We start from the raw sequence: 14,086 nt of genomic DNA, 5'->3' as shown, positions 1-14,086 counted from the left end.
AGCTTCACATTTAAAAGCTGTCGTCCTTGATTGATACATAGTATCAAAGTAGGGAAGGAGGGGAGGGTGTGTGTGTGTGTGTGTTGTCGCAGCCGGCAGCAGTCAGAACACCTGTACTACAGTACGTATCCTCTTTTGCTCCATATTGAAACAGTGTCATGATGGGGTTGTGTGGTGGATGCTGGAGCAGCTGTTTCATTGTGGCTTGTAAATTCTCCCTAAAATAGCGCGGAAGATTGACAGTATGGCAGGACTGGAACAGATGGGCTGAGTGGCTCCTAGTGACACAGTGCCATGCCATCACTCCTTTTAATGTGTCACATTGTCATCATGGTACGGCCACCCAAGGCCATGAGAGGCACAGCAAAGAAGAGTGAGAGGACAGAGGAGCAGGGTGTGGCAAAATGTGTGTCGGTGGCACAGGGTGTCCCAAGACAACCCATCACTTTTGAGCATACTTGCCTGAGGATAAAGAGAACGCACAATTCAAACACCAAACCGGGTATTTAAAATCCACCATTAACGAGTGTGGGGAAAAGTCAAATCTGATTAATTCTGTTCCGTCCTCATACTTTGGGGTTAAACGTCTGTCGTCTATTCCATTATTTGCAGATAATTACCATAGAAATACTGGTAGGCCTAGAGGAACGCAGTCGCGACAGGGGGAACCTGTAATTTCATTAGGTCAGGGATCGGAGTATTTAACTTGGCACCCCTGGTAATGTATTCACTGTTGTCATATTTTAATGGGACGGGGCAGTACGATAACTAGACTATATTTGGTTTTAGTGGAGGGGTACGTTTACTCTTTATAAATAGGAAGAGACATAGATTAGACATAGAAGCTGTCTTCCACATTGGAACTGACAGTGTTTCCACCAAGATGTCTCTCTACTTTATTATGCATGCTTTTATGACTGACATACCACCAGTATAGTTTAATGGTATTATAGGTGTCCCGGTACCATCAGATGTTGGTCATCAACGCTAGCCTAATTAACTAATTACCGTAGACCTTACCGGCCCTGGTCTCCTGTGTTTTACCAGCGGTACCGTAACTCAGTGATTTCTGTACGGGATGGTAGATATTGCATTGGCGCAACCGAGGTATACCCACACAAATGCCCTTGAAAGAAGCAGTCATAAGAAAGTATGCTCTGGAGAGTGTGTAGTAAATTACCAAGAGGAAATAGTAAAAAACAACAGCAATGAAGGGGAGGCTGTAGGTGGCTCTTAGAACGCTTCGGTTGATATGTTACATAAATCATTCTAATGTGAGACTAAAAACGGTGCATATTTTAATAAGGCAAAGAAAGAGGGCACGCCGTGAAACAGACACACACATACCGCACACACACACACAGTTAATATCTGAGTGAAATCTTCATACATATCTACATTTGTAACGCAGCTTGATGTCCTGGACCCATGACAGAAGCATACTTCTCCTTAAGTCGCAGGAAGGGCAGATTCCTCACCTGGGAATGCATGTGTTCTTATTGGCATTTATCAAGAGTCAGACAGCGTGTCTGGGAAAGCGAGCCGCGTTTTATTCTACATGCGCTGATGGATTTGCAGGATCAAGTGTCTGTTATGGTCAGACGCAGAAGAGTCACCCAGCTCATAAAGACTCTTTCTGCCAGAGGCTGTTGCTGTTAATCACTCTTACAAACAAAACCAGAGGAGACCGCAAAGGTTATTTGAAAGGTTTCATGCTTTGGAGAACAACGCACCAGCACTCATTGCTGAAGTGTTGGACACTATTGCTTCGGTGTGAATATATGACATGTATTTCCCATGACAAAGGACGCTGTCACGACACTCTTGGACACATTGGTCCAAAAGGTTCCCAGTGAGCTGAGGCTGTTGTCTTCTAATGAGGAATCCATACAGACATGATGATAGGTGTTGAATAGCGAAGAGCGGAAAGGCAGGAAGAGGGACATCCATCCGTTACCAATCTGAGTACTGGGGAGGCCGGGGGATGGGGATTGGGGGGTGGACGGGGAGTGGACGGGGGGGGGGGGCACAGTGAGCAGGTAAAACACTCCTCAAGCTCTCCTGCCTTCGTGTGGCGTCTGCTTCACAAACAGAAAACATACAGGGTCCAGACACAGGCGCAAGTTGATGGACCGCCGTAGTGTCTGAGAGGATTTGTCACTGATATACATGCTGTGCCCTTAAGAAAATGACGGCGCTGTCATAAGGCAGAGGGGACCAGCGACACTTTGGATATAAATCTGGAGAGGAGATAAAGAAAGTACATGATAAATTAAGCAGTGCATATAAATTCTTAAGAGCCTCCATTTTAATGCCGGTCATTATTCAACAAATTTTTCTAAGAAATGCCACATGGGCAGGAACAAGTAATTAGGGGGAGAAAAGTGAAACTGCCACCCTTAATGGTTTACTCCGACGCCTCACCTTCTCTGCTGAATTGGGGACAGGGTCCAGAAAGGGCAACACAGCCAGGCGTTAGCTACAAACTGCCTTTAGGCCCACTCTCAAAACTACTGTTGTGGGGGCCTCACATTCCATCCTTAATTTGAAGTGTTAGGGAATGTTTTTACTTCTTCCAAAGCCTACTCTCAAACGGCAGGTGTATTGGGAGGAATGTATGTGCTCCTGCATACTCCCCCAGAAACCTACCACCCTTCTCTCTCCAATCGCCAAGGCCTCAATAAATCTGAATTCACAGGGGATATTGTTAGTGTTGAGGAAAGTACTATTAAAATGAAGGGACATTTACGGATGACACTTTGTAACAATTAATCAGGGAGTGTTGATTAATAAAGTTGGTCGGCTATTCTCCTGAAACCTGGGAGGCTATGAGCATTGTCAGACGGATCATTTTATTCATTATTTTTGATTAATGCACTGGGATACTCTGAATCCGAGAGAAGATGAGAGAGAGAGACACAGAGAGAGAGAGAGAGAGAGAGAGAGAGGGTGGAGAAAAAAATGGTATCCTCTATGCAAAATCATAAATAGTGAATGAGCATGTGTACGGCTAACCTTGGCCGTGGAAAAGAGATTTCAGGGGGAGAAATGTGCATATTTAGCAAATAAATTGCTGCAGGGATTAAAAAAAACCAATTGGAGGAGTTTGATGAACATCACCTCTCCAGACCTGTCCGTCTTCAGCGAACGCCAGTGATTAATTAGTTTGTTTAGCTACTCAATTAGTCCAGTGATGCAGAGAGAGAGAGAGAGAGGGAGAGAGAGAAGGAGAGAGAGAGAGAGAGAGAGAGAGAGAGAGAGAGAGAGAGAGAGAGAGAGAGAGAGAGAGAGAGAGAGAGAGAGAGAGAGGGCAGACTGGTCCCTGATAAGGACAAAAAAGGATAAAAACGACCTGTTGGAAAGGAACATTCGAAAATATTGAATTTGGTTCTGATTACTTGTTTACATATATTCATGAGTTGTTTGTTGCATCAGAGTGGATGTGGACAATGTAACTGAGCCATGCTTTTGACTTTATGATACAAGGCGTGTGCCTATTGTCTGTCTCTGGTGAAGATATACCCTACTGTATGTCACGCTGTGTAGTGATGTCAGGTCACAGTGAGGTAGATCAACCGCTGCTACTCTGCTCTTAGTTGGTCCTATCTGCTTAGTGTTACAGATATGTATATTTACAGTGCCTTCGGAAAGTTTTCAAACCCCTTGACTTGTACACGTTTTGTTATGTAACAGCCTTATACTAAAATGTATTAAATAGTTTTTCCCCCTCATGAATCTACACACAATAGCCAATAATGACAAAGCAAAAAAAAAAAAAAAAACATTTATTTTGGCAAATGTATTAAAAAATGTAAATATCACAAGACCCTTTACTTAGTACTTTGTTGAAGCACCTTTGGCAGAGATAACAGCCTCGAGTCTTCTTGGGTATGACGCTACAAGCTTGGCACACCTGTATTTGGGGAGTTTCTCCCATTCTTCTCTGCAGGTCCTGTCAAGCTCTGTCAGGTTGGATGGGGAGCGTTGCTGCACAGCTATCTTCAGGTCTCTCCAGAGATGTTATATTTGGTTCAAATCCAGGCTCTGGCTGGGCCACTAAAGGACATTCAGAGACTTGTCCCGAAGCCACTCCTGCGTTGTCTTGGCTGTGTGCTTAGGGTCATTGTCCTGTTAGAAGGTAAACCTTCGCTCCACTCTGAGGTCCTGAGTGCTCTGGAGCAGGTTTTCAACAAGGTTGTCCCATCTCCACAGACGAACTCTGGAGCTCTGTCAGAGTGACTATCGGGTTCTTGGTAATTTCCCTGACCAAGGCCTTTCTCTTTCGATTGTTCAGTTTGGCCAGCGGCTAGCTCTTGGAAGAGTATTGGTAGTTCCAAACTTGTTCCATTTAAGAACGATGGAGGCCACTGTGTTCTTAGAGACCTTCAATGCTGCAGAAATGTTTTGGTACCCTTCCCCAGATCTGTGCTTCGACACAATCGTGTCTGGGATCTCTAAAGACAGTTCCTTTGACATCATGGCTTGGTTTATGCTCTGACATGCACTGTCAAATGTGGGACCTTATATAGACAGGTGTTTGCTTTTCCAAATCATGTCCAATCAATTTAATTTGCCACAGGGGGACTCTAATCATGTTGTAGAAACAACTCAAGGATGATCAATGAAAACAGGACGTACCTGAGCTCAATTTGGAGTCTCATAGCAAAGGGCCTGAATACTCACGTAAATAAGGTATTTCTGTTTAGTTTTTTCAAACATTTTGAAAAACCTGTTTTCGCTTTGTTGTTATGTGGTGTCGTTGGTAGATTGTTGAGGAAAATGTGTTATTTAATCAATTTTAGAATAAGGCTGTAACGTAACAAAATGTGGAAAAAGTCAAGGGGCCTGAGTACTTTCTGATTGCACTATATAAATATATAGAAATCGTAGTCTGGCTTTTTTATGGCGGTTTTGGAGCAGTGGCTTCTTCCTTGCTGAGTGGCATTTCAGGTTATGTCGATACAGGACTTGTTTTACTGTGGATATAGATAATTTTGTACCTGTTTCCTCCAGCATCTTCACAAGGTCCTTGCTGTTGTTCTGGGATTGATTTGCACTTTTCACACCAAAGTACGTTCATCTCTAGGAGACAGAATGCGTCTCCTTCCTGAGCGGTATGACGGCTGCGTGGTCCCATGGTGTTTATACTTGCGTACTATTGTTCGTACAGATGATTGTGGTACCTTCAGGCGTTTGGAAATTGATCCCAAGGATGAACCAGACTTGTGGAGGTTTACAATTGTCTTTTCTGAGGTCTTGGCTGATTTATTTTGATTTTCCCATGATGTCAAGCAAAGAGGCACTGAGTTTGAAGGTAGGCCTTGAAATACATCCACAGGTAGCAGAAAAACACCCCCAAAGCATAATGTTTCCAACTCCATGTTTGACAGTGGGGATGGTGTTCTTGGGGTCATAAGCAGCATTCCTCCTCCTCCAAACACGGAGAGTTGAGTTGATGCCAACGAGCTACATTTTGGTCTCATCTGACCACAACACTTTCACCCAGTTGTCCTCTGAATCATTCAGATGTTCATTGGCAAACTTCAGACGGGCATGTATATGTGCTTTCTTGAGCAGGGGGACCTTGCAGGCGCTGCAGGATTTCAGTCCTTTACGGCGTAGTGTGTTACCAATTGTTTTCTTGGTGACTATGGTCCCAGCTGCCTTGAGATCATTGACAAGATCCTCCCGTGTAGTTCTGGGCTGATTCCTCACCGTTCTCATGATCACTGCAACTCCACGAGGTGAGATCTTGCATGGAGCCCCAGGCAAAGGGAGATTGACAGTTCTTTTGTGTTTCTTCCATTTGCGAATAATCGCACCAACTGTTGTCACCTTCTCACCAAGCTGCTTGGCGATTGTCTTGTAGCCCATTCCAGCCTTGTGTAGGTCTACAATCTTGTCCCTGACATCCTTGGAGAGCTCTTTGGTCTTGGCCATGGTGGAGAGTTTGGAATCTGATTGATTGATTGCTTCTGTGGACAGGTGTCTTTTTTACAGGTAACAAGCTGAGAATAGGAGCACTCCCTTTAAGAGTGTGCTCTAATCTCAGCTCGTTACCTGTATAAAAGACACCTGGGAGCCAGAAATCTTTCTGATTGAGAGGGGGTCAAATACTTATTTCCCTCATTAAAATGCAAATCAATTTAGAACATTTTCGATATGCCTTTTTCTGGATTTTTTTGTTGTTATTCTGTTTCTCACTGTTCAAATAAACCTACCATTAAAATTATAGACTGATCATTTCTTTGTCAGTGGGCAAACGTACAAAATCAGCAGGGGATCAAATGCTTTTTTCCCTCACTCATATATATATATATATATATATATATATATATATATATATATATATATATACACTGAACAAAAATATCAACCCAATATTTAAAGGGTAAGTCCCATGTTTCATGAGGTGAAATAAAAGATCCCAGAAATGTTTCATACACACAAAAATATTATTTATCTCAAATGATGTGTACAAATATGTTTACATCCCTGTTTGTTAGCATTTCTCCTTTGCCAAGATAGTCCATCCACCTGACAGTTGTGGCATATCAAGAAGCTGATTAAACAGCATGATCATTGTATAGGTGCACCTTGTGCTGGGGCCAATAAAAGGCCACTTTAAAATGTGCCGTTTTGTCACACAACACAATGCCACAGATTTCTGAAGTTTATAGGGAGGGTGCAATTGGCAGGTCGACTGCAGGATTGTCCACCAAAGCTGCTGCCAGAGAATTGAATGTTCCATTCTCTACCATTAGCCGCCTCCAACGTTGTTTTAGATAATTTGTCAGTACTTTCAACTGGCCTCACAACCGCAGACCATGTGTAACCATGCCAGCCAGGACCTCCACATCCGGTTTCTTCAACTGCGGGATCGTCTGAGACCAGCCACCCGGACAGCTGATGAAACTGAGAAGTTGTCTGTATTTAATAAAGCCCTTTTGTGGAGAAAAACGTATTATGATTGTCTGGGCCTGGATCCCCAGTGGGTGGGCCTGGCTCCCAAGTGGGTGGCTCTATGCCCTCCCAGGCCCACCCATGGCTGCGCCCCGGCCAAGTCAAGTGAAATCCATAGATTAGGGCCTAATTAATTTATTTCAATTGACTGATTTCATTATATGAACTGTAACTCTGTAAAATCATTGAAATTGTTGCTTGTTGCATTGACATTTTTGTTCTATATATATATATATAAGCATATATATAAGCATGATCCATGTCGCCCTCACACTGTGTGTGTGTGTGTGTGTGTGTGTGTGTGTGTGTGTGTGTGTGTGTGTGTGTGTGTGTGTGTGTGTGTGTGTGTGTGTGTGTGTGTGTGTGTGTATGTTTGTGTTTGTGTGTGAGACTTACAGGCCGTGCTGGGTCGGCAGTGAGCTTAAGACTGGACATTAATTATGGACGTGCGTCTGTTTCTCTGACAACGGCAAGCTGAAAGTTGCATTCCCCTCTCTCATCACACTCACACGCAGACACACGCTGACTGACACAGAGGCTACACACATACACACTATGAAACACACACAGACTCTCAAGAGCTACGCACTTCCAAGCAGCCCTCTTTTTTACTTTGTCACATCACATTTGCAAAAACAACAGTGAAACATAACTGTTCTCTCCCTCTTTCTCTTCCTTTGTGTCCTTGCTCCCCCCTCCCTCTGCCACCCGGTACAAATAGCTGGTTTCTGAGGGGGAAGCTTGTGAGGTTTTGACTGCTTCTCACCGGCCGGATAACCCGCCAAGGAGACTCAAAAGAGGCTGCTAATGGACTCGGGCCCGAGTGCTTGTCACACAAACATTTCTGCTGTCACAGCGTTTTATCACACACACTCACACACACAGCGCAGCAGAACAGAAGGCTGCACAAACAGACAGCTTGCACCTGTGTCCTAGCAACATGTCTCTCAATGCATCACTTTACACATTTTTCTCTATTCCTTATGTTAGAGAGCAATGGATGTTTTCACCATTCTATTGCATTTGTGGGGAATAGGATTTGTTGAGCGTTACCGGTTTGACAATCATCCAAGTGTAAATATTTGACATACTTGTGTCCGATGGTGCTGTATGAAATATTTGCTTGATAACCACTTTATATTGAAAATTGTACAGTAAATTGTATGCTTTCAGTGCTTTATATGTAAAATACAGCAAATACCATGTTTCCCCCCCTCTAGTTATTTGATTTTTAATAACTACATTTTTAGTTCAAAAGTACTACCCCCACTTCTATGTCCCCCATTCCAGTGGAATTTGACATTTTTGAGCTTGTCAGCTTTTATATTCTCTGAAAAGATGAAAAAGCTAGGCCTCTTGGATCTCTTTGTTGAGGGATCAGACACATCACTGTCCCCAAAGGTCCAGGTCTCTGTGGCTCGACATAATTCAGCGCAAATCGCTCCGCTCTCGTAATGGAGACTGTCCGAATTCCCCTCGGACCACAGCCCTTGTTTCGCCACTGTCTCTCATTTAGCCAGGCCTGCTCTTCAAATGAGCCTAACCAGGGGGGACTTGTAAGACCCCCCTCTCCACACACTCCTTCTGCTCCGACCCAAGTGGCCTGAATTATTGATGGTGATCTTCAGATGTATTCGTTAAGCTACACAACTTGGATGGGGAGCGTTGGAGAGGGTGGGGTAGTGGTGGTAAAAGGGCGGGTATTTATGTTTGTGCACACAGGAGAGCCATTCCCCACCATTGTCTCACCAGAGTCTCTTCACGGCCCCCCATGCTCAAGAGTTCTTTGGAGGGACAAACTGACAAACACACAAACCATTTTTGATGTTGAGCAGCTCACAGGACATGCTTTTAGACCTCTCAGAATGACAGTTGAGGGAATAGACTGTGGAAAGACTGAGGGAAGGCCATGCAAGTTTAAAGAGACAATACAATGTGAGAATAGTTTGTTTTTGAGAGAAATGGAAGGAGAGGCAGACAGACAAAAATAGCAAAGGGAGAAGGAGAGAAATTCACTTCACTCTACACTTCACTCAACATACTGATTTGTATTTACGAGTCAAAGAACTTAGATACTCGGACAATAACAATAACATGTGGAATATACTGTCAGCATCAGTCATTTCAATAGTTCTTGAAGAGTATGACTTCTGAATGCCTAAACTATCTAAGCAAGATGGCACGACACTTACAAAAAAGGTTTCCGAATGGGTTCTTCAGCTGTCCCCATAGGAGAACCCTTTTGCTTCCAGGTAAAAAAAACTTTTTGGTTCCAGGTAGAACCCTTTTGGGTTCCATGTAGAATCCTTTGTGGAAAGAGGTCTGCATCGAACCCAACACAGTTAAACTTAGAACCAAAAGGGTTCTACCTGGAACCAAAAAGGGTTATTCAAAGGGTTCTCCTATGGGGACAGCCGAAGAGCCCTTTTAGGTTCTAGATAACAAGTTTTTTTCTTAGAGCGTACCTCATCAACCCCAAAATCATTTTGTTCACTTCAAATAATTGTTTATGTTTTTTTGAAGAATGACAGGGCCAGTAAATGAATCAGAAAAACCCTATTGATTGTACTGTGAGTAGAATAAGTACTCACATATATATTATTGTGTCACAACGTGGGATTAAAATAGATTTAACTGTGATTTTTTTTGTGAACTATCTAAAACAAAATACTCTGTAATGCCAAAGTGGAAAACAGTTTTAGCATTTCGTAGTCAGTACATGTTAGAAACGCCTTTGGCAGCAATTACAGTTGTGAGTCATCTTTTTGCCATAGATTTTCAAGCAGATTTAAGTAAAACACATAACTTGGCCAGTCAGGAACATTCACTGTCTTCTTGGTAAGCAACTCCAGTTAAGATTTGGCCTTGTGTTGTAGGTTATTGTAAAGCAGACTGAAGCAGGTTTTCCTCTAGGATTTTGCCTGTGCTTGGCTCCATCCTGTTTCTTTTTAAGCTGGAAAACTCCCCAGTTATTGCCAATGTCAAGCATATCCATATCATTCTGCAGCCACCACCATGCTTGAAAATTAGAAGGCCTTTACTCAGTGATGTTTTGTGGTCAATTTGAACTCTGTAGCTGTTTTAAAATCACAAATGGCCTCATGGTGACATCCCTGAGCAGTTTCCTTCCTGTCCTGCAGCTCAGTTCAGAAGGTCGACTATCTTTGATGTGTCTGGGTGATTTAATACATCATCCACAGCATAATTATCAACTTGACCACGCTGAAAGAGATATTCAATGTATGATGTGTTATTGTTACCCATCTACCAATCACTGGCTTTCTTTATGAGGCTTTCAAAAAGCTCCCTGGTCTTTGTAGTTGAATCTGTGCTGGAAATGTAATACTTGACTAAGGGATGTTTCCCTCACACATACAGAAGTAGTATGTATGGGGGACAGAGGACGGGTTGGTCATATTGCAATTTACTATGTGATTTGTTTAGCCAAATGTTACTCCTAGTCAAATTTAGGCTTGCTTAAACAAAAGGGTGAATACTTATGCAATGACTATATTTTAGTCGTTACATTTCCATTAATTTGTCAGCATTTGTAGAATGTTCTTTTCACTTTGTCATTATGGAGTATTTTGTGTAGATCAATGACATCACAATTAAATCCACTTCAATCCCACTTTGGATGGGTCAATACTTGTTTTTTTATCACCCAAAAATGTTTTGGTAAATACATACATACATACATACATACATACATACATACATACATACATACATACATACATACATACATACATACATACATACATACATACATACATACATACATACAGTGCATTCAGAAAGTATTCATACCCCTTGACTTTTTCCCCCAAAAAATTACATTAAAGCCTTATCTAAAATGGATGAAATTGTTTGTTTTTTCTCATCAATCTACACACAATACCCCCATAATGACAAAGCAAAAACAGGTTTTTGGAAATGCTGCTAATTTATTAAAAAGAAAAAACAGAAATATCACATTTCCATAAGTACTCAGACCCTTTACTCAGTACTTTGTTGAAGCACCTTTGGCAGCGATTACAGTCTTGAGTCTTCTTGGGTATGACGCTACATGCTTGCCACACCTGTATTTGGGGAGTTTCTCCCATTCTTCTCTGCAGATCCTCTCAAGCTATGTCAGGTTCGATGGGGAGTGTTGCTGCACAGCTATTTTCAGGTTTCTCCAGAGATGTTTGATCGGGTTCAAGTCTGAGCTCTGGCTGGGCCACTCAAGGATATTCAAAGGCTTGTCCCGAAGCCACTCTTGCATTGTCTTGGCTGTGTGCTTAAGGTTGTTGTCTTGTTGGAAGGTAAACCTTTGCCCCAGTCTGAGGCCCAGAGCACTCTGCAGCAGGTTTTCATCAAGGATCTCACTGTACTTTGTTCTGTTCATCTTTCCCTTGATCCTGACTATTCTCTCAGTCCCTGCTGCTGAAAAACATTCCCACATCATGATGCTGCCACCACCATGCTTCACCGTAGAGGTGGTGCCAGGTTTCCTCCAGACGTGACGCTTGGCATTCAGGCCAAAGAATTTAATCTTGGATTCATCAGACCAGAGAATCTTGTTTCTCTTAGGTGCCTTTTGGCAAACTCCAGGCGGGCTGTCATGTGCCTTTTACTGAGAATTTGCTTCCATCTGGCCACTCTACCATAAAGTCATGATTGGTGGAATGCTGCAGAGAAAGTTGTCCTTCTGGAAGGTTATCCCATCTCCACAGAGGAACTCTGGAGCTCTGTCAGAGTGACCATCAGTTTCTTGGTCACCTCCCTGACCAAGGCCCTTCTTCCCCAATTGCTCAGTTTGGCCGGGCGGCCAGCTCTAGGAAGAATCATGGTGGTTCAAAACGTCTTCTGTTTAAGAACGATTGAGGCCACTGTGTTCTTGGGGACCTTCAATGCTGCAAAAATGTTTTGGTACTCTTCCCCAAATCTGTGCCTCGACACAATACTGTCTCGGATCTCTATGGACAATTCCTTTGACCTCATGGCTTGGTTTTTGCTCTGACATACACTGTCAACTGTGGGGCCATATATAGACAGGTGTGTGCCTTTCCAAATCATGTCCAATCAATTGAATTTACCACAGGTGGACTCCAATCAAGTTGTAGAAACATCTCAAGGATGATCAATGGAAACAGGATGCACCTGAGCTCATATTCGAGTCTCATAGCTAAGGGTCTGAATACTTATTTAAATAAGGTATTTCTGTTTTTTGTTTTTATACATTTGCAAAAGTTTTCAAAAACCTGTTTTCACTTTGTCACTATGGGGTATTGTGTGTAGATATGCTGGGGATTTAGGAATATTTAATCAATTTTAGAATAAGGCTGTAATGTAACAAAATGTGGAAAAAGTCAAGGGGTCTGAATACTTACCGAATGCACTCTATATACACACATAAAATATTACCACACAGTAAATGTGACCCACCACATGGATTCGGTCCTAAGTAGCAACATTTGAAATAGTATTTTTTTTACATTGGATAAAAGTAGAGATTCAAGCTAGAAAAGTGTATATCATACACTACAGTTGAGGAATAATGGGAAAGGAATTCTGCTTTGAAAGTTGATAAACTTGTAACCTCCCTTTTGAGAAAATGGGCCTTGAATATTTTGGTAACCCTACTGGAGAGCTCTTCTTTGTCCACACCCATTCAGCATCGTTCACACCCTCTTAAGCCTTAGTCCCACCCATCTCTTTAAGGATTCACATTTGAGGCCATGTGCTAAACAGAGTGAGTAGTGTAGTAAACAACCAAAGATTTCAAGATTAAAAGTGGTAAAAGTAGTTGCCTACAATATGGGAAATATCCAGGTAAAAAAATCAAGTCCTTGGCCTAGTTCCTAATCTGACTTTGGTGCAGGACATGTTGTTCTTCACATTATCATCTCTGGTAAACACACTATATTTAATCTTGTTTGCCAGCGTTGTATCAAGTCACTCCGGTTCACACTGACTGTGACGTGTGCAGAAAGTAGCCCATCACAACTTTCCCAACCGATCTGTCGATACCGTGCTAAATACAGGGCATAGATGTTCAGAAAATTAGCTAAACTTTTGAGCAGCTCACGTTATAGACAGAAGCATGCTACATGGCAGACCAATCCAAACTCATGTCCAGCCCATCCATTATCTCAGCCAATCATGGCTAGTAGGAAGGTTCCTGTCTTTTTCCGTGGCTAAACCAACTTGGCACCTAATTTAACAATTGTATTCGTATGCCTTCTGGAACATGATAGTTCACATGTTCCAGAAGGCATTTCTGCAAAAAACGCATTTTGATGAAAATAAAATAAAAAGACGTTCAAATGCCTCTCTTGTGAAGATGTGATGTGCGACATACGTCTAGATTCCTGAATCAGGTCATAAATGATGACCCCCGACGTTATATTTTTTATGGATGCTTTGAACTTAATTGGAGTTTATTACATTCGATTCCCCTATGTACTGTATAACGAATATGTGTGTTGCGTGATGGCGAATATGCAAGCGACTGATATTTTTTGAGCTATGGCAATCATCTCGTATTAATAATTTGATCAAGAAAGGCAACAATGGTCCCACTTTTGATTTGACTAGGAATGAAATCCTCCATTACTGGCAATACGTTGACATGTATTAGAAAAAATCGAAGAAGATGTTAATTGTAGAGCTCGCAGTGTTTTTACTCGGGAAGAACGAATTGTGACACAGCAAACTAGTGATGAACACGCTTGATACCACTGTGAAGTCCCAGAGACATCAGAGGTCAAAATAGAGCAGTAGGCGAGCAGAACTTCAAGCATTCGAAAAAAAGAGCATGATTTGACTAGGTCAAATCGAAGCGAGACTTGTTAGAACAGAAAGCAAATAATCTCCAAAGTGACCTAGCTACCAAAATAGCCCCTATTGCAGCTAATGAGACATGTACAGAGGCTAATCCCAAACAGCCCACAAAGCGTAATTGTAATTTCTGTAAAAGGGAAGGGCATACGGTCAGGCACTGTTGGAACCTATGAGGAGGAAATCCACCTGCACATTTCAGGCAGCCTGCCGGCCCACAGAGTAGGACCAACTATTCAGTTAGGTTTTGTAACTCTTGTCACAGAACCGGTCATACTACGCAGAGATGTTGGGATTT

This window comes from Salmo trutta, chromosome 12, assembly GCF_901001165.1.
Source record: "Salmo trutta chromosome 12, fSalTru1.1, whole genome shotgun sequence".
In the NCBI taxonomy this organism is placed as follows: Eukaryota; Metazoa; Chordata; class Actinopteri; order Salmoniformes; family Salmonidae; genus Salmo; species Salmo trutta.
This window is presented reverse-complemented; position numbering follows the sequence as displayed.